The 24,553-nt window shown below is 49.3% G+C and overlaps 43 non-coding genes across 43 annotated transcripts; all 43 read right to left on the reverse strand.

Annotated features, from left to right (window-relative positions):
* Positions 1-35: 35 nt before the first annotated feature.
* Trnaf-gaa (transfer RNA phenylalanine (anticodon GAA)) lies at positions 36-110 on the reverse strand. Its single transcript has one exon. It is a non-coding gene; the product is annotated as a tRNA-Phe (tRNA).
* Positions 111-722: 612 nt separating this feature from the next.
* On the reverse strand, positions 723-804 carry Trnas-uga (transfer RNA serine (anticodon UGA)). The gene has a single exon. It is a non-coding gene; the product is annotated as a tRNA-Ser (tRNA).
* Positions 805-1,499: 695 nt separating this feature from the next.
* Trnas-cga (transfer RNA serine (anticodon CGA)) lies at positions 1,500-1,581 on the reverse strand. The gene has a single exon. It is a non-coding gene; the product is annotated as a tRNA-Ser (tRNA).
* Positions 1,582-1,719: 138 nt separating this feature from the next.
* On the reverse strand, positions 1,720-1,792 carry Trnak-uuu (transfer RNA lysine (anticodon UUU)). The gene has a single exon. It is a non-coding gene; the product is annotated as a tRNA-Lys (tRNA).
* Positions 1,793-2,331: 539 nt separating this feature from the next.
* Positions 2,332-2,404, reverse strand: Trnaf-gaa (transfer RNA phenylalanine (anticodon GAA)). Its single transcript has one exon. It is a non-coding gene; the product is annotated as a tRNA-Phe (tRNA).
* Positions 2,405-3,015: 611 nt separating this feature from the next.
* On the reverse strand, positions 3,016-3,098 carry Trnas-uga (transfer RNA serine (anticodon UGA)). The gene has a single exon. It is a non-coding gene; the product is annotated as a tRNA-Ser (tRNA).
* Positions 3,099-3,787: 689 nt separating this feature from the next.
* Positions 3,788-3,869, reverse strand: Trnas-cga (transfer RNA serine (anticodon CGA)). The gene has a single exon. It is a non-coding gene; the product is annotated as a tRNA-Ser (tRNA).
* Positions 3,870-4,007: 138 nt separating this feature from the next.
* Positions 4,008-4,080, reverse strand: Trnak-uuu (transfer RNA lysine (anticodon UUU)). The gene has a single exon. It is a non-coding gene; the product is annotated as a tRNA-Lys (tRNA).
* A 539-nt stretch (positions 4,081-4,619) lies between these two features.
* Positions 4,620-4,692, reverse strand: Trnaf-gaa (transfer RNA phenylalanine (anticodon GAA)). The gene has a single exon. It is a non-coding gene; the product is annotated as a tRNA-Phe (tRNA).
* Positions 4,693-5,303: 611 nt separating this feature from the next.
* Trnas-uga (transfer RNA serine (anticodon UGA)) lies at positions 5,304-5,385 on the reverse strand. The gene has a single exon. It is a non-coding gene; the product is annotated as a tRNA-Ser (tRNA).
* A 693-nt stretch (positions 5,386-6,078) lies between these two features.
* Trnas-cga (transfer RNA serine (anticodon CGA)) lies at positions 6,079-6,160 on the reverse strand. The gene has a single exon. It is a non-coding gene; the product is annotated as a tRNA-Ser (tRNA).
* Positions 6,161-6,298: 138 nt separating this feature from the next.
* Trnak-uuu (transfer RNA lysine (anticodon UUU)) lies at positions 6,299-6,371 on the reverse strand. Its single transcript has one exon. It is a non-coding gene; the product is annotated as a tRNA-Lys (tRNA).
* A 539-nt stretch (positions 6,372-6,910) lies between these two features.
* On the reverse strand, positions 6,911-6,983 carry Trnaf-gaa (transfer RNA phenylalanine (anticodon GAA)). The gene has a single exon. It is a non-coding gene; the product is annotated as a tRNA-Phe (tRNA).
* A 611-nt stretch (positions 6,984-7,594) lies between these two features.
* Trnas-uga (transfer RNA serine (anticodon UGA)) lies at positions 7,595-7,676 on the reverse strand. The gene has a single exon. It is a non-coding gene; the product is annotated as a tRNA-Ser (tRNA).
* Positions 7,677-8,367: 691 nt separating this feature from the next.
* On the reverse strand, positions 8,368-8,449 carry Trnas-cga (transfer RNA serine (anticodon CGA)). Its single transcript has one exon. It is a non-coding gene; the product is annotated as a tRNA-Ser (tRNA).
* Positions 8,450-8,587: 138 nt separating this feature from the next.
* Trnak-uuu (transfer RNA lysine (anticodon UUU)) lies at positions 8,588-8,660 on the reverse strand. Its single transcript has one exon. It is a non-coding gene; the product is annotated as a tRNA-Lys (tRNA).
* A 539-nt stretch (positions 8,661-9,199) lies between these two features.
* Positions 9,200-9,272, reverse strand: Trnaf-gaa (transfer RNA phenylalanine (anticodon GAA)). Its single transcript has one exon. It is a non-coding gene; the product is annotated as a tRNA-Phe (tRNA).
* A 611-nt stretch (positions 9,273-9,883) lies between these two features.
* On the reverse strand, positions 9,884-9,965 carry Trnas-uga (transfer RNA serine (anticodon UGA)). The gene has a single exon. It is a non-coding gene; the product is annotated as a tRNA-Ser (tRNA).
* Positions 9,966-10,658: 693 nt separating this feature from the next.
* Trnas-cga (transfer RNA serine (anticodon CGA)) lies at positions 10,659-10,740 on the reverse strand. The gene has a single exon. It is a non-coding gene; the product is annotated as a tRNA-Ser (tRNA).
* Positions 10,741-10,880: 140 nt separating this feature from the next.
* Positions 10,881-10,953, reverse strand: Trnak-uuu (transfer RNA lysine (anticodon UUU)). Its single transcript has one exon. It is a non-coding gene; the product is annotated as a tRNA-Lys (tRNA).
* A 539-nt stretch (positions 10,954-11,492) lies between these two features.
* On the reverse strand, positions 11,493-11,565 carry Trnaf-gaa (transfer RNA phenylalanine (anticodon GAA)). The gene has a single exon. It is a non-coding gene; the product is annotated as a tRNA-Phe (tRNA).
* A 611-nt stretch (positions 11,566-12,176) lies between these two features.
* Positions 12,177-12,258, reverse strand: Trnas-uga (transfer RNA serine (anticodon UGA)). Its single transcript has one exon. It is a non-coding gene; the product is annotated as a tRNA-Ser (tRNA).
* Positions 12,259-12,950: 692 nt separating this feature from the next.
* Positions 12,951-13,032, reverse strand: Trnas-cga (transfer RNA serine (anticodon CGA)). Its single transcript has one exon. It is a non-coding gene; the product is annotated as a tRNA-Ser (tRNA).
* A 138-nt stretch (positions 13,033-13,170) lies between these two features.
* Positions 13,171-13,243, reverse strand: Trnak-uuu (transfer RNA lysine (anticodon UUU)). The gene has a single exon. It is a non-coding gene; the product is annotated as a tRNA-Lys (tRNA).
* A 539-nt stretch (positions 13,244-13,782) lies between these two features.
* Trnaf-gaa (transfer RNA phenylalanine (anticodon GAA)) lies at positions 13,783-13,855 on the reverse strand. The gene has a single exon. It is a non-coding gene; the product is annotated as a tRNA-Phe (tRNA).
* Positions 13,856-14,466: 611 nt separating this feature from the next.
* Positions 14,467-14,548, reverse strand: Trnas-uga (transfer RNA serine (anticodon UGA)). Its single transcript has one exon. It is a non-coding gene; the product is annotated as a tRNA-Ser (tRNA).
* Positions 14,549-15,241: 693 nt separating this feature from the next.
* Trnas-cga (transfer RNA serine (anticodon CGA)) lies at positions 15,242-15,323 on the reverse strand. Its single transcript has one exon. It is a non-coding gene; the product is annotated as a tRNA-Ser (tRNA).
* A 138-nt stretch (positions 15,324-15,461) lies between these two features.
* Trnak-uuu (transfer RNA lysine (anticodon UUU)) lies at positions 15,462-15,534 on the reverse strand. The gene has a single exon. It is a non-coding gene; the product is annotated as a tRNA-Lys (tRNA).
* Positions 15,535-16,073: 539 nt separating this feature from the next.
* Trnaf-gaa (transfer RNA phenylalanine (anticodon GAA)) lies at positions 16,074-16,146 on the reverse strand. The gene has a single exon. It is a non-coding gene; the product is annotated as a tRNA-Phe (tRNA).
* A 611-nt stretch (positions 16,147-16,757) lies between these two features.
* Trnas-uga (transfer RNA serine (anticodon UGA)) lies at positions 16,758-16,839 on the reverse strand. Its single transcript has one exon. It is a non-coding gene; the product is annotated as a tRNA-Ser (tRNA).
* A 693-nt stretch (positions 16,840-17,532) lies between these two features.
* Positions 17,533-17,614, reverse strand: Trnas-cga (transfer RNA serine (anticodon CGA)). The gene has a single exon. It is a non-coding gene; the product is annotated as a tRNA-Ser (tRNA).
* A 138-nt stretch (positions 17,615-17,752) lies between these two features.
* On the reverse strand, positions 17,753-17,825 carry Trnak-uuu (transfer RNA lysine (anticodon UUU)). Its single transcript has one exon. It is a non-coding gene; the product is annotated as a tRNA-Lys (tRNA).
* A 540-nt stretch (positions 17,826-18,365) lies between these two features.
* On the reverse strand, positions 18,366-18,438 carry Trnaf-gaa (transfer RNA phenylalanine (anticodon GAA)). Its single transcript has one exon. It is a non-coding gene; the product is annotated as a tRNA-Phe (tRNA).
* Positions 18,439-19,050: 612 nt separating this feature from the next.
* On the reverse strand, positions 19,051-19,132 carry Trnas-uga (transfer RNA serine (anticodon UGA)). Its single transcript has one exon. It is a non-coding gene; the product is annotated as a tRNA-Ser (tRNA).
* Positions 19,133-19,825: 693 nt separating this feature from the next.
* On the reverse strand, positions 19,826-19,907 carry Trnas-cga (transfer RNA serine (anticodon CGA)). The gene has a single exon. It is a non-coding gene; the product is annotated as a tRNA-Ser (tRNA).
* A 138-nt stretch (positions 19,908-20,045) lies between these two features.
* On the reverse strand, positions 20,046-20,118 carry Trnak-uuu (transfer RNA lysine (anticodon UUU)). Its single transcript has one exon. It is a non-coding gene; the product is annotated as a tRNA-Lys (tRNA).
* Positions 20,119-20,658: 540 nt separating this feature from the next.
* Positions 20,659-20,731, reverse strand: Trnaf-gaa (transfer RNA phenylalanine (anticodon GAA)). Its single transcript has one exon. It is a non-coding gene; the product is annotated as a tRNA-Phe (tRNA).
* A 611-nt stretch (positions 20,732-21,342) lies between these two features.
* Trnas-uga (transfer RNA serine (anticodon UGA)) lies at positions 21,343-21,424 on the reverse strand. The gene has a single exon. It is a non-coding gene; the product is annotated as a tRNA-Ser (tRNA).
* Positions 21,425-22,119: 695 nt separating this feature from the next.
* Trnas-cga (transfer RNA serine (anticodon CGA)) lies at positions 22,120-22,202 on the reverse strand. Its single transcript has one exon. It is a non-coding gene; the product is annotated as a tRNA-Ser (tRNA).
* Positions 22,203-22,340: 138 nt separating this feature from the next.
* Trnak-uuu (transfer RNA lysine (anticodon UUU)) lies at positions 22,341-22,413 on the reverse strand. Its single transcript has one exon. It is a non-coding gene; the product is annotated as a tRNA-Lys (tRNA).
* Positions 22,414-22,953: 540 nt separating this feature from the next.
* On the reverse strand, positions 22,954-23,026 carry Trnaf-gaa (transfer RNA phenylalanine (anticodon GAA)). The gene has a single exon. It is a non-coding gene; the product is annotated as a tRNA-Phe (tRNA).
* Positions 23,027-23,639: 613 nt separating this feature from the next.
* Trnas-uga (transfer RNA serine (anticodon UGA)) lies at positions 23,640-23,721 on the reverse strand. The gene has a single exon. It is a non-coding gene; the product is annotated as a tRNA-Ser (tRNA).
* A 694-nt stretch (positions 23,722-24,415) lies between these two features.
* On the reverse strand, positions 24,416-24,497 carry Trnas-cga (transfer RNA serine (anticodon CGA)). Its single transcript has one exon. It is a non-coding gene; the product is annotated as a tRNA-Ser (tRNA).
* Between the last annotated feature and the right edge of the window lie 56 nt (positions 24,498-24,553).

The following is a 24,553-nucleotide window of genomic DNA, read 5'->3' on the forward strand; positions in this document are numbered from 1 at the left end:
TAATTCCATTGGCGTCGGCATCAAAACGAGTACCCTGCCGAAACCCGGGGATCGAACCAGGGGACCTTTAGATCTTCAGTCTAACGCTCTCCCAACTGAGCTATTTCGGCTGACGGCGAAGGTTGCCATTTGCATGTGTTCGTTCACTTCTGCCTCGTTGCCAATTTCACAGTCACCTTCGTCTGATAAGACACAGGGACGCTGAAGGGCGAGCAGCCGATGCAGTGAAGTTCCACACACATTTCTTCAGCTTCCGTCATCGTAACAAGCAAACATGTCGACTCGATTCGTGTGATATTGAATTCGCTGACTTGACGTGACGCCACGCTGACGCTAGAAAACCCGTGCTATATCGATGCCAGGGGCAACTCGTGTGCAGAGAACGAGACACAAGAAGGAGTGAGGCCTCTCCACCATATGAGAGGCAGTATCTAGCAGATACACATGGTAAAACATTCGACTTGCGTTAGCTCATAAATTGCTACACGTCATCGTCTGCAAGCTAAAATGGACACATCTGCACTGCCCAGTGAGGCGACACTTGTACTAACACCTGGTGGACGGCTGTGAGACGAGGAGATGAGCTGCGGCTTCTGGGCGCGACTGTAACGCTGCGCCCTCGATCAAATAACACTGCACATTGCTGGTGACCCACGTGTTTAGTAGTGACGCAACTGCTAGGATGCAGCTCAACGTCCGCCTTTTGAGAGCGAGAAAATTTTCGCAGTCGGCAGGACTCGAACCTACGCTCCCAGAGGGAATCTGATTTCAAGTCAGACGCCTTAACCACTCGGCCACGACTGCCGGTGGCGGAAGCGACTCCCGACAAGTCAAAACCGCCATCTTTAGAAGCAATCTGATGGCAGAAAACGGCGTGGCCTCACTCTTTGCTGTAGGGTTTCCATTAGCCGTTACGAAAGTGTACTAATTTTCGCCCAGACAGGGACTTGAACCCAGGACCCTTCGGTTGAAAACCTAACGCTCTACCGACTCAGCTATGCGGGCCCACGCACGAGCATTATCGTACAGCTGCGTGGGTGTGCGAGTGTTTCGCATGTCGTAATTGCTGGCTTATGGCTCCAATGGCGACTTCACCGACTTCCCACTGACGCACCGCTGACGCTAGTTTTCTGTCGTCTTAAAACGATGGACATACCTCCAAGCAGCTGCGAGATCTTAAGAAAAGAAAAAAAAAAAAAAAAAAACGCTGCACTACTGCTTTTGCCGCACTCGAATGATTGAAATTGCGATTCTTAAAAAGAAAATGAAATTTTCGAGCACATCTGTGTACTCACCATCTCAGCGACGGCTTTCTGCAGTCCCAGCGTCAGTGCGAGGTGAACCGATAGGCACAGTAAGCAGCGGTCGTCGCGAAAACTCAGTATTCTTAAAACGGAAATTTTCGTCTTGTTGAGAATGGCGTCACTGGTTGCACCCGCATTCGCCCACGCATGTCACATGTGTGCGAAAACGTTTGCTCCTCTTTACGCAAAATCGCACGCAGCCGGTAGGATTCGAACCTACGCTCCCAGAGGGAATCTGATTTCGAGTCAGACGCCTTAACCACTCGGCCACGACTGCCGTTAGCGCGGTGTTCTCCCGACACATGCAACTGCTACCGTATAAAACGCTGTGGTGTCAGAAAACGGCGTAGCTGCATTATTTTCCGTAGCGTTTCCACCGCTACCAGACGAATCGCTACCAAAGTATTAAAATTTCCGCCCGGACAGGGACTTGAACCCTGGACCCTTAGGTTAAAAGCCTAATGCTCTACCGACTGAGCTATCCGGGCTCACACAAGGCTGCAAAATCTCCTACGATGCACAACTATACATTGACTCATGTCCTTTACTGTTGTGCAATCGCTGCATGGGGCCGTTACTAATAAAACGTCGCCTAAATGCTGTCTACAAACTTATCGCGCTAAGCCCGTAACACACTATCGAAGACTGCTGACACACGATGCAACAACAAATTGCACCAGTTGTTACGTCTCATACGTTGGAGCAGAGAATTTACGTGTTTTGTCGACACTCACTGGGCAATTGGAAAATTCACAAGCATTTCGAATGCAATGTTTCCCACGCTTTCGCTCATTTCACGGTTCCGTTGAAGACGTTCTTCACCACCTGACACAGAAAAAGGAATGCAGTCGGTAGGATATTTTTAATTCTTTTGCTTCTAAGGGAGTTAGTTATCTAGTAAGTTCCTCTTGTGGCATGCAATAGACAACCAGAACAGCTACAGGAGAGAGTCATTTTTGTTGTCAGCGGTAGTTGCATTATCACAAACGCAGAGTAATTCCATTGGCGTCGCATCAAAACGAGTACCTGCCGAAACCCGGGATCGAACCAGGGACCTTTAGATCTTCAGTCTAACGCTCTCCCAACTGAGCTATTTCGGCTGACGGCGAAGGTTGCCATTTGCATGTGTTCGTTCACTTCTGCCTCGTTGCCAATTTCACAGTCACCTTCGTCTGATAAGACACAGGGACGCTGAAGGGCGAGCAGCCGATGCAGTGAAGTTCCACACACATTTCTTCAGCTTCCGTCATCGTAACAAGCAAACATGTCGACTCGATTCGTGTGATATTGAATTCGCTGACTTGACGTGACGCCACGCTGACGCTAGAAAACCCGTGCTATATCGATGCCAGGGGCAACTCGTGTGCAGAGAACGAGACACAAGAAGGAGTGAGCCTCTCCACCATATGAGAGGCAGTATCTAGCAGATACACATGGTAAAACATTCGACTTGCGTTAGCTCATAAATTGCTACACGTCATCGTCTGCAAGCTAAAATGGACACATCTGCACTGCCCAGTGAGGCGACACTTGTACTAACACCTGGTGGACGGCTGTGAGACGAGGAGATGAGCTGCGGCTTCTGGGCGCGACTGTAACGCTGCGCCCTCGATCAAATAACACTGCACATTGCTGGTGACCCACGTGTTTAGTAGTGACGCAACTGCTAGGATGCAGCTCAACGTCCGCCTTTTGAGAGCGAGAAAATTTTCGCAGTCGGCAGGGACTCGAACCTACGCTCCCAGAGGGAATCTGATTTCAAGTCAGACGCCTTAACCACTCGGCCACGACTGCCGGTGGCGGAAGCGACTCCCGACAAGTCAAACCGCCATCTTTAGAAGCAATCTGATGGCAGAAAACGGCGTGGCCTCACTCTTTGCTGTAGGGTTTCCATTAGCCGTTACGAAAGTGTACTAATTTTCGCCCAGACAGGGACTTGAACCCAGGACCCTTCGGTTGAAAACCTAACGCTCTACCGACTCAGCTATGCGGGCCCACGCACGAGCATTATCGTACAGCTGCGTGGTGTGCGAGTGTTTCGCATGTCGTAATTGCTGGCTTATGGCTCCAATGGCGACTTCACCGACTTCCCACTGACGCACCGCTGACGCTAGTTTTCTGTCGTCTTAAAACGATGGACATACCTCCAAGCAGCTGCGAGATCTTAAGAAAAGAAAAAAAAAAAAAAACGCTGCACTACTGCTTTTGCCGCACTCGAATGATTGAAATTGCGATTCTTAAAAAGAAAATGAAATTTTCGAGCACATCTGTGTACTCACCATCTCAGCGACGGCTTTCTGCAGTCCCAGCGTCAGTGCGAGGTGAACCGATAGGCACAGTAAGCAGCGGTCGTCGCGAAAACTCAGTATTCTTAAAACGGAAATTTTCGTCTTGTTGAGAATGGCGTCACTGGTTGCACCCGCATTCGCCCACGCATGTCACATGTGTGCGAAAACGTTTGCTCCTCTTTACGCAAAATCGCACGCAGCCGGTAGGATTCGAACCTACGCTCCCAGAGGGAATCTGATTTCGAGTCAGACGCCTTAACCACTCGGCCACGACTGCCGTTAGCGCGGTGTTCTCCCGACACATGCAACTGCTACCGTATAAAACGCTGTGGTGTCAGAAAACGGCGTAGCTGCATTATTTTCCGTAGCGTTTCCACCGCTACCAGACGAATCGCTACCAAAGTATTAAAATTTCCGCCCGGACAGGGACTTGAACCCTGGACCCTTAGGTTAAAAGCCTAATGCTCTACCGACTGAGCTATCCGGGCTCACACAAGGCTGCAAAATCTCCTACGATGCACAACTATACATTGACTCATGTCCTTTACTGTTGTGCAATCGCTGCATGGGGCCGTTACTAATAAAACGTCGCCTAAATGCTGTCTACAAACTTATCGCGCTAAGCCCGTAACACACTATCGAAGACTGCTGACACACGATGCAACAACAAATTGCACCAGTTGTTACGTCTCATACGTTGGAGCAGAGAATTTACGTGTTTTGTCGACACTCACTGGGCAATTGGAAAATTCACAAGCATTTCGAATGCAATGTTTCCCACGCTTTCGCTCATTTCACGGTTCCGTTGAAGACGTTCTTCACCACCTGACACAGAAAAAGGAATGCAGTCGGTAGGATATTTTTAATTCTTTTGCTTCTAAGGGAGTTAGTTATCTAGTAAGTTCCTCTTGTGGCATGCAATAGACAACCAGAACAGCTACAGGAGAGAGTCATTTTTGTTGTCAGCGGTAGTTGCATTATCACAAACGCAGAGTAATTCCATTGGCGTCGCATCAAAACGAGTACCTGCCGAAACCCGGGATCGAACCAGGGACCTTTAGATCTTCAGTCTAACGCTCTCCCAACTGAGCTATTTCGGCTGACGGCGAAGGTTGCCATTTGCATGTGTTCGTTCACTTCTGCCTCGTTGCCAATTTCACAGTCACCTTCGTCTGATAAGACACAGGGACGCTGAAGGGCGAGCAGCCGATGCAGTGAAGTTCCACACACATTTCTTCAGCTTCCGTCATCGTAACAAGCAAACATGTCGACTCGATTCGTGTGATATTGAATTCGCTGACTTGACGTGACGCCACGCTGACGCTAGAAAACCCGTGCTATATCGATGCCAGGGGCAACTCGTGTGCAGAGAACGAGACACAAGAAGGAGTGAGCCTCTCCACCATATGAGAGGCAGTATCTAGCAGATACACATGGTAAAACATTCGACTTGCGTTAGCTCATAAATTGCTACACGTCATCGTCTGCAAGCTAAAATGGACACATCTGCACTGCCCAGTGAGGCGACACTTGTACTAACACCTGGTGGACGGCTGTGAGACGAGGAGATGAGCTGCGGCTTCTGGGCGCGACTGTAACGCTGCGCCCTCGATCAAATAACACTGCACATTGCTGGTGACCCACGTGTTTAGTAGTGACGCAACTGCTAGGATGCAGCTCAACGTCCGCCTTTTGAGAGCGAGAAAATTTTCGCAGTCGGCAGGACTCGAACCTACGCTCCCAGAGGGAATCTGATTTCAAGTCAGACGCCTTAACCACTCGGCCACGACTGCCGGTGGCGGAAGCGACTCCCGACAAGTCAAACCGCCATCTTTAGAAGCAATCTGATGGCAGAAAACGGCGTGGCCTCACTCTTTGCTGTAGGGTTTCCATTAGCCGTTACGAAAGTGTACTAATTTTCGCCCAGACAGGGACTTGAACCCAGGACCCTTCGGTTGAAAACCTAACGCTCTACCGACTCAGCTATGCGGGCCCACGCACGAGCATTATCGTACAGCTGCGTGGTGTGCGAGTGTTTCGCATGTCGTAATTGCTGGCTTATGGCTCCAATGGCGACTTCACCGACTTCCCACTGACGCACCGCTGACGCTAGTTTTCTGTCGTCTTAAAACGATGGACATACCTCCAAGCAGCTGCGAGATCTTAAGAAAAGAAAAAAAAAAAAAAAAAAACGCTGCACTACTGCTTTTGCCGCACTCGAATGATTGAAATTGCGATTCTTAAAAAGAAAATGAAATTTTCGAGCACATCTGTGTACTCACCATCTCAGCGACGGCTTTCTGCAGTCCCAGCGTCAGTGCGAGGTGAACCGATAGGCACAGTAAGCAGCGGTCGTCGCGAAAACTCAGTATTCTTAAAACGGAAATTTTCGTCTTGTTGAGAATGGCGTCACTGGTTGCACCCGCATTCGCCCACGCATGTCACATGTGTGCGAAAACGTTTGCTCCTCTTTACGCAAAATCGCACGCAGCCGGTAGGATTCGAACCTACGCTCCCAGAGGGAATCTGATTTCGAGTCAGACGCCTTAACCACTCGGCCACGACTGCCGTTAGCGCGGTGTTCTCCCGACACATGCAACTGCTACCGTATAAAACGCTGTGGTGTCAGAAAACGGCGTAGCTGCATTATTTTCCGTAGCGTTTCCACCGCTACCAGACGAATCGCTACCAAAGTATTAAAATTTCCGCCCGGACAGGGACTTGAACCCTGGACCCTTAGGTTAAAAGCCTAATGCTCTACCGACTGAGCTATCCGGGCTCACACAAGGCTGCAAAATCTCCTACGATGCACAACTATACATTGACTCATGTCCTTTACTGTTGTGCAATCGCTGCATGGGGCCGTTACTAATAAAACGTCGCCTAAATGCTGTCTACAAACTTATCGCGCTAAGCCCGTAACACACTATCGAAGACTGCTGACACACGATGCAACAACAAATTGCACCAGTTGTTACGTCTCATACGTTGGAGCAGAGAATTTACGTGTTTTGTCGACACTCACTGGGCAATTGGAAAATTCACAAGCATTTCGAATGCAATGTTTCCCACGCTTTCGCTCATTTCACGGTTCCGTTGAAGACGTTCTTCACCACCTGACACAGAAAAAGGAATGCAGTCGGTAGGATATTTTTAATTCTTTTGCTTCTAAGGGAGTTAGTTATCTAGTAAGTTCCTCTTGTGGCATGCAATAGACAACCAGAACAGCTACAGGAGAGAGTCATTTTTGTTGTCAGCGGTAGTTGCATTATCACAAACGCAGAGTAATTCCATTGGCGTCGCATCAAAACGAGTACCTGCCGAAACCCGGGATCGAACCAGGGACCTTTAGATCTTCAGTCTAACGCTCTCCCAACTGAGCTATTTCGGCTGACGGCGAAGGTTGCCATTTGCATGTGTTCGTTCACTTCTGCCTCGTTGCCAATTTCACAGTCACCTTCGTCTGATAAGACACAGGGACGCTGAAGGGCGAGCAGCCGATGCAGTGAAGTTCCACACACATTTCTTCAGCTTCCGTCATCGTAACAAGCAAACATGTCGACTCGATTCGTGTGATATTGAATTCGCTGACTTGACGTGACGCCACGCTGACGCTAGAAAACCCGTGCTATATCGATGCCAGGGGCAACTCGTGTGCAGAGAACGAGACACAAGAAGGAGTGAGCCTCTCCACCATATGAGAGGCAGTATCTAGCAGATACACATGGTAAAACATTCGACTTGCGTTAGCTCATAAATTGCTACACGTCATCGTCTGCAAGCTAAAATGGACACATCTGCACTGCCCAGTGAGGCGACACTTGTACTAACACCTGGTGGACGGCTGTGAGACGAGGAGATGAGCTGCGGCTTCTGGGCGCGACTGTAACGCTGCGCCCTCGATCAAATAACACTGCACATTGCTGGTGACCCACGTGTTTAGTAGTGACGCAACTGCTAGGATGCAGCTCAACGTCCGCCTTTTGAGAGCGAGAAAATTTTCGCAGTCGGCAGGACTCGAACCTACGCTCCCAGAGGGAATCTGATTTCAAGTCAGACGCCTTAACCACTCGGCCACGACTGCCGGTGGCGGAAGCGACTCCCGACAAGTCAAACCGCCATCTTTAGAAGCAATCTGATGGCAGAAAACGGCGTGGCCTCACTCTTTGCTGTAGGGTTTCCATTAGCCGTTACGAAAGTGTACTAATTTTCGCCCAGACAGGGACTTGAACCCAGGACCCTTCGGTTGAAAACCTAACGCTCTACCGACTCAGCTATGCGGGCCCACGCACGAGCATTATCGTACAGCTGCGTGGTGTGCGAGTGTTTCGCATGTCGTAATTGCTGGCTTATGGCTCCAATGGCGACTTCACCGACTTCCCACTGACGCACCGCTGACGCTAGTTTTCTGTCGTCTTAAAACGATGGACATACCTCCAAGCAGCTGCGAGATCTTAAGAAAAGAAAAAAAAAAAAAAAAACGCTGCACTACTGCTTTTGCCGCACTCGAATGATTGAAATTGCGATTCTTAAAAAGAAAATGAAATTTTCGAGCACATCTGTGTACTCACCATCTCAGCGACGGCTTTCTGCAGTCCCAGCGTCAGTGCGAGGTGAACCGATAGGCACAGTAAGCAGCGGTCGTCGCGAAAACTCAGTATTCTTAAAACGGAAATTTTCGTCTTGTTGAGAATGGCGTCACTGGTTGCACCCGCATTCGCCCACGCATGTCACATGTGTGCGAAAACGTTTGCTCCTCTTTACGCAAAATCGCACGCAGCCGGTAGGATTCGAACCTACGCTCCCAGAGGGAATCTGATTTCGAGTCAGACGCCTTAACCACTCGGCCACGACTGCCGTTAGCGCGGTGTTCTCCCGACACATGCAACTGCTACCGTATAAAACGCTGTGGTGTCAGAAAACGGCGTAGCTGCATTATTTTCCGTAGCGTTTCCACCGCTACCAGACGAATCGCTACCAAAGTATTAAAATTTCCGCCCGGACAGGGACTTGAACCCTGGACCCTTAGGTTAAAAGCCTAATGCTCTACCGACTGAGCTATCCGGGCTCACACAAGGCTGCAAAATCTCCTACGATGCACAACTATACATTGACTCATGTCCTTTACTGTTGTGCAATCGCTGCATGGGGCCGTTACTAATAAAACGTCGCCTAAATGCTGTCTACAAACTTATCGCGCTAAGCCCGTAACACACTATCGAAGACTGCTGACACACGATGCAACAACAAATTGCACCAGTTGTTACGTCTCATACGTTGGAGCAGAGAATTTACGTGTTTTGTCGACACTCACTGGGCAATTGGAAAATTCACAAGCATTTCGAATGCAATGTTTCCCACGCTTTCGCTCATTTCACGGTTCCGTTGAAGACGTTCTTCACCACCTGACACAGAAAAAGGAATGCAGTCGGTAGGATATTTTTAATTCTTTTGCTTCTAAGGGAGTTAGTTATCTAGTAAGTTCCTCTTGTGGCATGCAATAGACAACCAGAACAGCTACAGGAGAGAGTCATTTTTGTTGTCAGCGGTAGTTGCATTATCACAAACGCAGAGTAATTCCATTGGCGTCGCATCAAAACGAGTACCTGCCGAAACCCGGGATCGAACCAGGGACCTTTAGATCTTCAGTCTAACGCTCTCCCAACTGAGCTATTTCGGCTGACGGCGAAGGTTGCCATTTGCATGTGTTCGTTCACTTCTGCCTCGTTGCCAATTTCACAGTCACCTTCGTCTGATAAGACACAGGGACGCTGAAGGGCGAGCAGCCGATGCAGTGAAGTTCCACACACATTTCTTCAGCTTCCGTCATCGTAACAAGCAAACATGTCGACTCGATTCGTGTGATATTGAATTCGCTGACTTGACGTGACGCCACGCTGACGCTAGAAAACCCGTGCTATATCGATGCCAGGGGCAACTCGTGTGCAGAGAACGAGACACAAGAAGGAGTGAGCCTCTCCACCATATGAGAGGCAGTATCTAGCAGATACACATGGTAAAACATTCGACTTGCGTTAGCTCATAAATTGCTACACGTCATCGTCTGCAAGCTAAAATGGACACATCTGCACTGCCCAGTGAGGCGACACTTGTACTAACACCTGGTGGACGGCTGTGAGACGAGGAGATGAGCTGCGGCTTCTGGGCGCGACTGTAACGCTGCGCCCTCGATCAAATAACACTGCACATTGCTGGTGACCCACGTGTTTAGTAGTGACGCAACTGCTAGGATGCAGCTCAACGTCCGCCTTTTGAGAGCGAGAAAATTTTCGCAGTCGGCAGGACTCGAACCTACGCTCCCAGAGGGAATCTGATTTCAAGTCAGACGCCTTAACCACTCGGCCACGACTGCCGGTGGCGGAAGCGACTCCCGACAAGTCAAACCGCCATCTTTAGAAGCAATCTGATGGCAGAAAACGGCGTGGCCTCACTCTTTGCTGTAGGGTTTCCATTAGCCGTTACGAAAGTGTACTAATTTTCGCCCAGACAGGGACTTGAACCCAGGACCCTTCGGTTGAAAACCTAACGCTCTACCGACTCAGCTATGCGGGCCCACGCACGAGCATTATCGTACAGCTGCGTGGTGTGCGAGTGTTTCGCATGTCGTAATTGCTGGCTTATGGCTCCAATGGCGACTTCACCGACTTCCCACTGACGCACCGCTGACGCTAGTTTTCTGTCGTCTTAAAACGATGGACATACCTCCAAGCAGCTGCGAGATCTTAAGAAAAGAAAAAAAAAAAAAAAAAAACGCTGCACTACTGCTTTTGCCGCACTCGAATGATTGAAATTGCGATTCTTAAAAAGAAAATGAAATTTTCGAGCACATCTGTGTACTCACCATCTCAGCGACGGCTTTCTGCAGTCCCAGCGTCAGTGCGAGGTGAACCGATAGGCACAGTAAGCAGCGGTCGTCGCGAAAACTCAGTATTCTTAAAACGGAAATTTTCGTCTTGTTGAGAATGGCGTCACTGGTTGCACCCGCATTCGCCCACGCATGTCACATGTGTGCGAAAACGTTTGCTCCTCTTTACGCAAAATCGCACGCAGCCGGTAGGATTCGAACCTACGCTCCCAGAGGGAATCTGATTTCGAGTCAGACGCCTTAACCACTCGGCCACGACTGCCGTTAGCGCGGTGTTCTCCCGACACATGCAACTGCTACCGTATAAAACGCTGTGTGGTGTCAGAAAACGGCGTAGCTGCATTATTTTCCGTAGCGTTTCCACCGCTACCAGACGAATCGCTACCAAAGTATTAAAATTTCCGCCCGGACAGGGACTTGAACCCTGGACCCTTAGGTTAAAAGCCTAATGCTCTACCGACTGAGCTATCCGGGCTCACACAAGGCTGCAAAATCTCCTACGATGCACAACTATACATTGACTCATGTCCTTTACTGTTGTGCAATCGCTGCATGGGGCCGTTACTAATAAAACGTCGCCTAAATGCTGTCTACAAACTTATCGCGCTAAGCCCGTAACACACTATCGAAGACTGCTGACACACGATGCAACAACAAATTGCACCAGTTGTTACGTCTCATACGTTGGAGCAGAGAATTTACGTGTTTTGTCGACACTCACTGGGCAATTGGAAAATTCACAAGCATTTCGAATGCAATGTTTCCCACGCTTTCGCTCATTTCACGGTTCCGTTGAAGACGTTCTTCACCACCTGACACAGAAAAAGGAATGCAGTCGGTAGGATATTTTTAATTCTTTTGCTTCTAAGGGAGTTAGTTATCTAGTAAGTTCCTCTTGTGGCATGCAATAGACAACCAGAACAGCTACAGGAGAGAGTCATTTTTGTTGTCAGCGGTAGTTGCATTATCACAAACGCAGAGTAATTCCATTGGCGTCGCATCAAAACGAGTACCTGCCGAAACCCGGGATCGAACCAGGGACCTTTAGATCTTCAGTCTAACGCTCTCCCAACTGAGCTATTTCGGCTGACGGCGAAGGTTGCCATTTGCATGTGTTCGTTCACTTCTGCCTCGTTGCCAATTTCACAGTCACCTTCGTCTGATAAGACACAGGGACGCTGAAGGGCGAGCAGCCGATGCAGTGAAGTTCCACACACATTTCTTCAGCTTCCGTCATCGTAACAAGCAAACATGTCGACTCGATTCGTGTGATATTGAATTCGCTGACTTGACGTGACGCCACGCTGACGCTAGAAAACCCGTGCTATATCGATGCCAGGGGCAACTCGTGTGCAGAGAACGAGACACAAGAAGGAGTGAGCCTCTCCACCATATGAGAGGCAGTATCTAGCAGATACACATGGTAAAACATTCGACTTGCGTTAGCTCATAAATTGCTACACGTCATCGTCTGCAAGCTAAAATGGACACATCTGCACTGCCCAGTGAGGCGACACTTGTACTAACACCTGGTGGACGGCTGTGAGACGAGGAGATGAGCTGCGGCTTCTGGGCGCGACTGTAACGCTGCGCCCTCGATCAAATAACACTGCACATTGCTGGTGACCCACGTGTTTAGTAGTGACGCAACTGCTAGGATGCAGCTCAACGTCCGCCTTTTGAGAGCGAGAAAATTTTCGCAGTCGGCAGGACTCGAACCTACGCTCCCAGAGGGAATCTGATTTCAAGTCAGACGCCTTAACCACTCGGCCACGACTGCCGGTGGCGGAAGCGACTCCCGACAAGTCAAACCGCCATCTTTAGAAGCAATCTGATGGCAGAAAACGGCGTGGCCTCACTCTTTGCTGTAGGGTTTCCATTAGCCGTTACGAAAGTGTACTAATTTTCGCCCAGACAGGGACTTGAACCCAGGACCCTTCGGTTGAAAACCTAACGCTCTACCGACTCAGCTATGCGGGCCCACGCACGAGCATTATCGTACAGCTGCGTGGTGTGCGAGTGTTTCGCATGTCGTAATTGCTGGCTTATGGCTCCAATGGCGACTTCACCGACTTCCCACTGACGCACCGCTGACGCTAGTTTTCTGTCGTCTTAAAACGATGGACATACCTCCAAGCAGCTGCGAGATCTTAAGAAAAGAAAAAAAAAAAAAAAAAACGCTGCACTACTGCTTTTGCCGCACTCGAATGATTGAAATTGCGATTCTTAAAAAGAAAATGAAATTTTCGAGCACATCTGTGTACTCACCATCTCAGCGACGGCTTTCTGCAGTCCCAGCGTCAGTGCGAGGTGAACCGATAGGCACAGTAAGCAGCGGTCGTCGCGAAAACTCAGTATTCTTAAAACGGAAATTTTCGTCTTGTTGAGAATGGCGTCACTGGTTGCACCCGCATTCGCCCACGCATGTCACATGTGTGCGAAAACGTTTGCTCCTCTTTACGCAAAATCGCACGCAGCCGGTAGGATTCGAACCTACGCTCCCAGAGGGAATCTGATTTCGAGTCAGACGCCTTAACCACTCGGCCACGACTGCCGTTAGCGCGGTGTTCTCCCGACACATGCAACTGCTACCGTATAAAACGCTGTGGTGTCAGAAAACGGCGTAGCTGCATTATTTTCCGTAGCGTTTCCACCGCTACCAGACGAATCGCTACCAAAGTATTAAAATTTCCGCCCGGACAGGGACTTGAACCCTGGACCCTTAGGTTAAAAGCCTAATGCTCTACCGACTGAGCTATCCGGGCTCACACAAGGCTGCAAAATCTCCTACGATGCACAACTATACATTGACTCATGTCCTTTACTGTTGTGCAATCGCTGCATGGGGCCGTTACTAATAAAACGTCGCCTAAATGCTGTCTACAAACTTATCGCGCTAAGCCCGTAACACACTATCGAAGACTGCTGACACACGATGCAACAACAAATTGCACCAGTTGTTACGTCTCATACGTTGGAGCAGAGAATTTACGTGTTTTGTCGACACTCACTGGGCAATTGGAAAATTCACAAGCATTTCGAATGCAATGTTTCCCACGCTTTCGCTCATTTCACGGTTCCGTTGAAGACGTTCTTCACCACCTGACACAGAAAAAGGAATGCAGTCGGTAGGATATTTTTAATTCTTTTGCTTCTAAGGGAGTTAGTTATCTAGTAAGTTCCTCTTGTGGCATGCAATAGACAACCAGAACAGCTACAGGAGAGAGTCATTTTTGTTGTCAGCGGTAGTTGCATTATCACAAACGCAGAGTAATTCCATTGGCGTCGCATCAAAACGAGTACCTGCCGAAACCCGGGATCGAACCAGGGACCTTTAGATCTTCAGTCTAACGCTCTCCCAACTGAGCTATTTCGGCTGACGGCGAAGGTTGCCATTTGCATGTGTTCGTTCACTTCTGCCTCGTTGCCAATTTCACAGTCACCTTCGTCTGATAAGACACAGGGACGCTGAAGGGCGAGCAGCCGATGCAGTGAAGTTCCACACACATTTCTTCAGCTTCCGTCATCGTAACAAGCAAACATGTCGACTCGATTCGTGTGATATTGAATTCGCTGACTTGACGTGACGCCACGCTGACGCTAGAAAACCCGTGCTATATCGATGCCAGGGGCAACTCGTGTGCAGAGAACGAGACACAAGAAGGAGTGAGCCTCTCCACCATATGAGAGGCAGTATCTAGCAGATACACATGGTAAAACATTCGACTTGCGTTAGCTCATAAATTGCTACACGTCATCGTCTGCAAGCTAAAATGGACACATCTGCACTGCCCAGTGAGGCGACACTTGTACTAACACCTGGTGGACGGCTGTGAGACGAGGAGATGAGCTGCGGCTTCTGGGCGCGACTGTAACGCTGCGCCCTCGATCAAATAACACTGCACATTGCTGGTGACCCACGTGTTTAGTAGTGACGCAACTGCTAGGATGCAGCTCAACGTCCGCCTTTTGAGAGCGAGAAAATTTTCGCAGTCGGCAGGACTCGAACCTACGCTCCCAGAGGGAATCTGATTTCAAGTCAGACGCCTTAACCACTCGGCCACGACTGCCGGTGGCGGAAGCGACTCCCGACAAGTCAAACCGCCATCTTTAGAAGCAATCTGATGGCAGAAAGCGGCGTGGCCTCACTCTTTGCTGTAGGGTTTCCATTAGCCGTTACGAAAGTGTACTAATTTTCGCCCAGACAGGGACTTGAACCCAGGACCCTTCAGTTGAAAACCTAACGCTCTACCGACTCAGCTATGCGGGCCCACGCACGAGCATTATCGTACAGCTGCGTGGTGTGCGAGTGTTTCGCATGTCGTAATTGCTGGCTTATGGCTCCAATGGCGACTTCACCGACTTCCCACTGACGCACCGCTGACGCTAGTTTTCTGTCGTCTTAAAACGATGGACATACCTCCAAGCAGCTGCGAGATCTTAAGAAAAGAAAAAAAAAAAAAAAAAAACGCTGCACTACTGCTTTTGCCGCACTCGAATGATTGAAATTGCGATTCTTAAAAAGAAAATGAAATTTTCGAGCACATCTGTGTACTCACCATCTCAGCGACGGCTTTCTGCAGTCCCAGCGTCAGTGCGAGGTGAACCGATAGGCACAGTAAGCAGCGGTCGTCGCGAAAACTCAGTATTCTTAAAACGGAAATTTTCGTCTTGTTGAGAATGGCGTCACTGGTTGCACCCGCATTCGCCCACGCATGTCACATGTGTGCGAAAACGTTTGCTCCTCTTTACGCAAAATCGCACGCAGCCGGTAGGATTCGAACCTACGCTCCCAGAGGGAATCTGATTTCGAGTCAGACGCCTTAACCACTCGGCCACGACTGCCGTTAGCGCGGTGTTCTCCCGACACATGCAACTGCTACCGTATAAAACGCTGTGGTGTCAGAAAACGGCGTAGCTGCATTATTTTCCGTAGCGTTTCCACCGCTACCAGACGAATCGCTACCAAAGTATTAAAATTTCCGCCCGGACAGGGACTTGAACCCTGGACCCTTAGGTTAAAAGCCTAATGCTCTACCGACTGAGCTATCCGGGCTCACACAAGGCTGCAAAATCTCCTACGATGCACAACTATACATTGACTCATGTCCTTTACTGTTGTGCAATCGCTGCATGGGGCCGTTACTAATAAAACGTCGCCTAAATGCTGTCTACAAACTTATCGCGCTAAGCCCGTAACACACTATCGAAGACTGCTGACACACGATGCAACAACAAATTGCACCAGTTGTTACGTCTCATACGTTGGAGCAGAGAATTTACGTGTTTTGTCGACACTCACTGGGCAATTGGAAAATTCACAAGCATTTCGAATGCAATGTTTCCCACGCTTTCGCTCATTTCACGGTTCCGTTGAAGACGTTCTTCACCACCTGACACAGAAAAAGGAATGCAGTCGGTAGGATATTTTTAATTCTTTTGCTTCTAAGGGAGTTAGTTATCTAGTAAGTTCCTCTTGTGGCATGCAATAGACAACCAGAACAGCTACAGGAGAGAGTCATTTTTGTTGTCAGCGGTAGTTGCATTATCACAAACGCAGAGTAATTCCATTGGCGTCGCATCAAAACGAGTACCTGCCGAAACCCGGGATCGAACCAGGGACCTTTAGATCTTCAGTCTAACGCTCTCCCAACTGAGCTATTTCGGCTGACGGCGAAGGTTGCCATTTGCATGTGTTCGTTCACTTCTGCCTCGTTGCCAATTTCACAGTCACCTTCGTCTGATAAGACACAGGGACGCTGAAGGGCGAGCAGCCGATGCAGTGAAGTTCCACACACATTTCTTCAGCTTCCGTCATCGTAACAAGCAAACATGTCGACTCGATTCGTGTGATATTGAATTCGCTGACTTGACGTGACGCCACGCTGACGCTAGAAAACCCGTGCTATATCGATGCCAGGGGCAACTCGTGTGCAGAGAACGAGACACAAGAAGGAGTGAGCCTCTCCACCATATGAGAGGCAGTATCTAGCAGATACACATGGTAAAACATTCGACTTGCGTTAGCTCATAAATTGCTACACGTCATCGTCTGCAAGCTAAAATGGACACATCTGCACTGCCCAGTGAGGCGACACTTGTACTAACACCTGGTGGACGGCTGTGAGACGAGGAGATGAGCTGCGGCTTCTGGGCGCGACTGTAACGCTGCGCCCTCGATCAAATAACACTGCACATTGCTGGTGACCCACGTGTTTAGTAGTGACGCAACTGCTAGGATGCAGCTCAACGTCCGCCTTTTGAGAGCGAGAAAATTTTCGCAGTCGGCAGGACTCGAACCTACGCTCCCAGAGGGAATCTGATTTCAAGTCAGACGCCTTAACCACTCGGCCACGACTGCCGGTGGCGGAAGCGACTCCCGACAAGTCAAACCGCCATCTTTAGAAGCAATCTGATGGCAGAAAGCGGCGTGGCCTCACTCTTTGCTGTAGGGTTTCCATTAGCCGTTACGAAAGTGTACTAATTTTCGCCCAGACAGGGACTTGAACCCAGGACCCTTCAGTTGAAAACCTAACGCTCTACCGACTCAGCTATGCGGGCCCACGCACGAGCATTATCGTACAGCTGCGTGGTGTGCGAGTGTTTCGCATGTCGTAATTGCTGGCTTATGGCTCCAATGGCGACTTCACCGACTTCCCACTGACGCACCGCTGACGCTAGTTTTCTGTCGTCTTAAAACGATGGACATACCTCCAAGCAGCTGCGAGATCTTAAGAAAAGAAAAAAAAAAAAAAAAAAACGCTGCACTACTGCTTTTGCCGCACTCGAATGATTGAAATTGCGATTCTTAAAAAGAAAATGAAATTTTCGAGCACATCTGTGTACTCACCATCTCAGCGACGGCTTTCTGCAGTCCCAGCGTCAGTGCGAGGTGAACCGATAGGCACAGTAAGCAGCGGTCGTCGCGAAAACTCAGTATTCTTAAAACGGAAATTTTCGTCTTGTTGAGAATGGCGTCACTGGTTGCACCCGCATTCGCCCACGCATGTCACATGTGTGCGAAAACGTTTGCTCCTCTTTACGCAAAATCGCACGCAGCCGGTAGGATTCGAACCTACGCTCCCAGAGGGAATCTGATTTCGAGTCAGACGCCTTAACCACTCGGCCACGACTGCCGTTAGCGCGGTGTTCTCCCGACACATGCAACTGCTACCGTATAAAACGCTGTGGTGTCAGAAAACGGCGTAGCTGCATTATTTTCCGTAGCGTTTCCACCGCTACCAGACGAATCGCTACCAAAGTATTAAAATTTCCGCCCGGACAGGGACTTGAACCCTGGACCCTTAGGTTAAAAGCCTAATGCTCTACCGACTGAGCTATCCGGGCTCACACAAGGCTGCAAAATCTCCTACGATGCACAACTATACATTGACTCATGTCCTTTACTGTTGTGCAATCGCTGCATGGGGCCGTTACTAATAAAACGTCGCCTAAATGCTGTCTACAAACTTATCGCGCTAAGCCCGTAACACACTATCGAAGACTGCTGACACACGATGCAACAACAAATTGCACCAGTTGTTACGTCTCATACGTTGGAGCAGAGAATTTACGTGTTTTGTCGACACTCACTGGGCAATTGGAAAATTCACAAGCATTTCGAATGCAATGTTTCCCACGCTTTCGCTCATTTCACGGTTCCGTTGAAGACGTTCTTCACCACCTGACACAGAAAAAGGGAATGCAGTCGGTAGGATATTTTTAATTCTTTTGCTTCTAAGGGAGTTAGTTATCTAGTAAGTTCCTCTTGTGGCATGCAATAGACAACCAGAACAGCTACAGGAGAGAGTCATTTTTGTTGTCAGCGGTAGTTGCATTATCACAAACGCAGAGTAATTCCATTGGCGTCGCATCAAAACGAGTACCTGCCGAAACCCGGGATCGAACCAGGGACCTTTAGATCTTCAGTCTAACGCTCTCCCAACTGAGCTATTTCGGCTGACGGCGAAGGTTGCCATTTGCATGTGTTCGTTCACTTCTGCCTCGTTGCCAATTTCACAGTCACCTTCGTCTGATAAGACACAGGGACGCTGAAGGGCGAGCAGCCGATGCAGTGAAGTTCCACACACATTTCTTCAGCTTCCGTCATCGTAACAAGCAAACATGTCGACTCGATTCGTGTGATATTGAATTCGCTGACTTGACGTGACGCCACGCTGACGCTAGAAAACCCGTGCTATATCGATGCCAGGGGCAACTCGTGTGCAGAGAACGAGACACAAGAAGGAGTGAGGCCTCTCCACCATATGAGAGGCAGTATCTAGCAGATACACATGGTAAAACATTCGACTTGCGTTAGCTCATAAATTGCTACACGTCATCGTCTGCAAGCTAAAATGGACACATCTGCACTGCCCAGTGAGGCGACACTTGTACTAACACCTGGTGGACGGCTGTGAGACGAGGAGATGAGCTGCGGCTTCTGGGCGCGACTGTAACGCTGCGCCCTCGATCAAATAACACTGCACATTGCTGGTGACCCACGTGTTTAGTAGTGACGCAACTGCTAGGATGCAGCTCAACGTCCGCCTTTTGAGAGCGAGAAAATTTTCGCAGTCGGCAGGACTCGAACCTACGCTCCCAGAGGGAATCTGATTTCAAGTCAGACGCCTTAACCACTCGGCCACGACTGCCGGTGGCGGAAGCGACTCCCGACAAGTCAAACCGCCATCTTTAGAAGCAATCTGATGGCAGAAAGCGGCGTGGCCTCACTCTTTGCTGTAGGGTTTCCATTAGCCGTTACGAAAGTGTACTAATTTTCGCCCAGACAGGGACTTGAACCCAGGACCCTTCAGTTGAAAACCTAACGCTCTACCGACTCAGCTATGCGGGCCCACGCACGAGCATTATCGTACAGCTGCGTGGTGTGCGAGTGTTTCGCATGTCGTAATTGCTGGCTTATGGCTCCAATGGCGACTTCACCGACTTCCCACTGACGCACCGCTGACGCTAGTTTTCTGTCGTCTTAAAACGATGGACATACCTCCAAGCAGCTGCGAGATCTTAAGAAAAGAAAAAAAAAAAAAAAAAAACGCTGCACTACTGCTTTTGCCGCACTCGAATGATTGAAATTGCGATTCTTAAAAAGAAAATGAAATTTTCGAGCACATCTGTGTACTCACCATCTCAGCGACGGCTTTCTGCAGTCCCAGCGTCAGTGCGAGGTGAACCGATAGGCACAGTAAGCAGCGGTCGTCGCGAAAACTCAGTATTCTTAAAACGGAAATTTTCGTCTTGTTGAGAATGGCGTCACTGGTTGCACCCGCATTCGCCCACGCATGTCACATGTGTGCGAAAACGTTTGCTCCTCTTTACGCAAAATCGCACGCAGCCGGTAGGATTCGAACCTACGCTCCCAGAGGGAATCTGATTTCGAGTCAGACGCCTTAACCACTCGGCCACGACTGCCGTTAGCGCGGTGTTCTCCCGACACATGCAACTGCTACCGTATAAAACGCTGTGGTGTCAGAAAACGGCGTAGCTGCATTATTTTCCGTAGCGTTTCCACCGCTACCAGACGAATCGCTACCAAAGTATTAAAATTTCCGCCCGGACAGGGACTTGAACCCTGGACCCTTAGGTTAAAAGCCTAATGCTCTACCGACTGAGCTATCCGGGCTCACACAAGGCTGCAAAATCTCCTACGATGCACAACTATACATTGACTCATGTCCTTTACTGTTGTGCAATCGCTGCATGGGGGCCGTTACTAATAAAACGTCGCCTAAATGCTGTCTACAAACTTATCGCGCTAAGCCCGTAACACACTATCGAAGACTGCTGACACACGATGCAACAACAAATTGCACCAGTTGTTACGTCTCATACGTTGGAGCAGAGAATTTACGTGTTTTGTCGACACTCACTGGGCAATTGGAAAATTCACAAGCATTTCGAATGCAATGTTTCCCACGCTTTCGCTCATTTCACGGTTCCGTTGAAGACGTTCTTCACCACCTGACACAGAAAAAGGAATGCAGTCGGTAGGATATTTTTAATTCTTTTGCTTCTAAGGGAGTTAGTTATCTAGTAAGTTCCTCTTGTGGCATGCAATAGACAACCAGAACAGCTACAGGAGAGAGTCATTTTTGTTGTCAGCGGTAGTTGCATTATCACAAACGCAGAGTAATTCCATTGGCGTCGCATCAAAACGAGTACCTGCCGAAACCCGGGATCGAACCAGGGACCTTTAGATCTTCAGTCTAACGCTCTCCCAACTGAGCTATTTCGGCTGACGGCGAAGGTTGCCATTTGCATGTGTTCGTTCACTTCTGCCTCGTTGCCAATTTCACAGTCACCTTCGTCTGATAAGACACAGGGACGCTGAAGGGCGAGCAGCCGATGCAGTGAAGTTCCACACACATTTCTTCAGCTTCCGTCATCGTAACAAGCAAACATGTCGACTCGATTCGTGTGATATTGAATTCGCTGACTTGACGTGACGCCACGCTGACGCTAGAAAACCCGTGCTATATCGATGCCAGGGGCAACTCGTGTGCAGAGAACGAGACACAAGAAGGAGTGAGCCTCTCCACCATATGAGAGGCAGTATCTAGCAGATACACATGGTAAAACATTCGACTTGCGTTAGCTCATAAATTGCTACACGTCATCGTCTGCAAGCTAAAATGGACACATCTGCACTGCCCAGTGAGGCGACACTTGTACTAACACCTGGTGGACGGCTGTGAGACGAGGAGATGAGCTGCGGCTTCTGGGCGCGACTGTAACGCTGCGCCCTCGATCAAATAACACTGCACATTGCTGGTGACCCACGTGTTTAGTAGTGACGCAACTGCTAGGATGCAGCTCAACGTCCGCCTTTTGAGAGCGAGAAAATTTTCGCAGTCGGCAGGACTCGAACCTACGCTCCCAGAGGGAATCTGATTTCAAGTCAGACGCCTTAACCACTCGGCCACGACTGCCGGTGGCGGAAGCGACTCCCGACAAGTCAAACCGCCATCTTTAGAAGCAATCTGATGGCAGAAAGCGGCGTGGCCTCACTCTTTGCTGTAGGGTTTCCATTAGCCGTTACGAAAGTGTACTAATTTTCGCCCAGACAGGGACTTGAACCCAGGACCCCTTCAGTTGAAAACCTAACGCTCTACCGACTCAGCTATGCGGGCCCACGCACGAGCATTATCGTACAGCTGCGTGGTGTGCGAGTGTTTCGCATGTCGTAATTGCTGGCTTATGGCTCCAATGGCGACTTCACCGACTTCCCACTGACGCACCGCTGACGCTAGTTTTCTGTCGTCTTAAAACGATGGACATACCTCCAAGCAGCTGCGAGATCTTAAGAAAAGAAAAAAAAAAAAAAAAAAACGCTGCACTACTGCTTTTGCCGCACTCGAATGATTGAAATTGCGATTCTTAAAAAGAAAATGAAATTTTCGAGCACATCTGTGTACTCACCATCTCAGCGACGGCTTTCTGCAGTCCCAGCGTCAGTGCGAGGTGAACCGATAGGCACAGTAAGCAGCGGTCGTCGCGAAAACTCAGTATTCTTAAAACGGAAATTTTCGTCTTGTTGAGAATGGCGTCACTGGTTGCACCCGCATTCGCCCACGCATGTCACAATGTGTGCGAAAACGTTTGCTCCTCTTTACGCAAAATCGCACGCAGCCGGTAGGATTCGAACCTACGCTCCCAGAGGGGAATCTGATTTCGAGTCAGACGCCTTAACCACTCGGCCACGACTGCCGTTAGCGCGGTGTTCTCCCGACACATGCAACTGCTACCGTATAAAACGCTGTGGTGTCAGAAAACGGCGTAGCTGCATTATTTTCCGTAGCGTTTCCACCGCTACCAGACGAATCGCTACCAAAGTATTAAAATTTCCGCCCGGACAGGGACTTGAACCCTGGACCCTTAGGTTAAAAGCCTAATGCTCTACCGACTGAGCTATCCGGGCTCACACAAAGGCTGCAAAATCTCCTACGATGCACAACTATACATTGACTCATGTCCTTTACTGTTGTGCAATCGCTGCATGGGGCCGTTACTAATAAAACGTCGCCTAAATGCTGTCTACAAACTTATCGCGCTAAGCCCGTAACACACTATCGAAGACTGCTGACACACGATGCAACAACAAATTGCACCAGTTGTTACGTCTCATACGTTGGAGCAGAGAATTTACGTGTTTTGTCGACACTCACTGGGCAATTGGAAAATTCACAAGCATTTCGAATGCAATGTTTCCCACGCTTTCGCTCATTTCACGGTTCCGTTGAAGACGTTCTTCACCACCTGACACAGAAAAAGGAATGCAGTCGGTAGGATATTTTTAATTCTTTTGCTTCTAAGGGAGTTAGTTATCTAGTAAGTTCCTCTTGTGGCATGCAATAGACAACCAGAACAGCTACAGGAGAGAGTCATTTTTGTTGTCAGCGGTAGTTGCATTATCACAAACGCAGAGTAATTCCATTGGCGTCGCATCAAAACGAGTACCTGCCGAAACCCGGGATCGAACCAGGGACCTTTAGATCTTCAGTCTAACGCTCTCCCAACTGAGCTATTTCGGCTGACGGCGAAGGTTGCCATTTGCATGTGTTCGTTCACTTCTGCCTCGTTGCCAATTTCACAGTCACCTTCGTCTGATAAGACACAGGGACGCTGAAGGGCGAGCAGCCGATGCAGTGAAGTTCCACACACATTTCTTCAGCTTCCGTCATCGTAACAAGCAAACATGTCGACTCGATTCGTGTGATATTGAATTCGCTGACTTGACGTGACGCCACGCTGACGCTAGAAAACCCGTGCTATATCGATGCCAGGGGCAACTCGTGTGCAGAGAACGAGACACAAGAAGGAGTGAGCCTCTCCACCATATGAGAGGCAGTATCTAGCAGATACACATGGGTAAAACATTCGACTTGCGTTAGCTCATAAATTGCTACACGTCATCGTCTGCAAGCTAAAATGGACACATCTGCACTGCCCAGTGAGGCGACACTTGTACTAACACCTGGTGGGACGGCTGTGAGACGAGGAGATGAGCTGCGGCTTCTGGGCGCGACTGTAACGCTGCGCCCTCGATCAAATAACACTGCACATTGCTGGTGACCCACGTGTTTAGTAGTGACGCAACTGCTAGGATGCAGCTCAACGTCCGCCTTTTGAGAGCGAGAAAATTTTCGCAGTCGGCAGGACTCGAACCTACGCTCCCAGAGGGAATCTGATTTCAAGTCAGACGCCTTAACCACTCGGCCACGACTGCCGGTGGCGGAAGCGACTCCCGACAAGTCAAACCGCCATCTTTAGAAGCAATCTGATGGCAGAAAGCGGCGTGGCCTCACTCTTTGCTGTAGGGTTTCCATTAGCCGTTACGAAAGTGTACTAATTTTCGCCCAGACAGGGACTTGAACCCAGGACCCTTCAGTTGAAAACCTAACGCTCTACCGACTCAGCTATGCGGGCCCACGCACGAGCATTATCGTACAGCTGCGTGGTGTGCGAGTGTTTCGCATGTCGTAATTGCTGGCTTATGGCTCCAATGGCGACTTCACCGACTTCCCACTGACGCACCGCTGACGCTAGTTTTCTGTCGTCTTAAAACGATGGACATACCTCCAAGCAGCTGCGAGATCTTAAGAAAAGAAAAAAAAAAAAAAAAAACGCTGCACTACTGCTTTTGCCGCACTCGAATGATTGAAATTGCGATTCTTAAAAAGAAAATGAAATTTTCGAGCACATCTGTGTACTCACCATCTCAGCGACGGCTTTCTGCAGTCCCAGCGTCAGTGCGAGGTGAACCGATAGGCACAGTAAGCAGCGGTCGTCGCGAAAACTCAGTATTCTTAAAACGGAAATTTTCGTCTTGTTGAGAATGGCGTCACTGGTTGCACCCGCATTCGCCCACGCATGTCACATTGTGTGCGAAAACGTTTGCCTCCTCTTTACGCAAAATCGCACGCAGCCGGTAGGATTCGAACCTACGCTCCCAGAGGGAATCTGATTTCGAGTCAGACGCCTTAACCACTCGGCCACGACTGCCGTTAGCGCGGTGTTCTCCCGACACATGCAACTGCTACCGTATAAAACGCTGTGGT

Source organism: Schistocerca cancellata, unplaced genomic scaffold (genome assembly GCF_023864275.1).
Source record: "Schistocerca cancellata isolate TAMUIC-IGC-003103 unplaced genomic scaffold, iqSchCanc2.1 HiC_scaffold_494, whole genome shotgun sequence".
Lineage (NCBI taxonomy): Eukaryota > Metazoa > Arthropoda > Insecta > Orthoptera > Acrididae > Schistocerca > Schistocerca cancellata.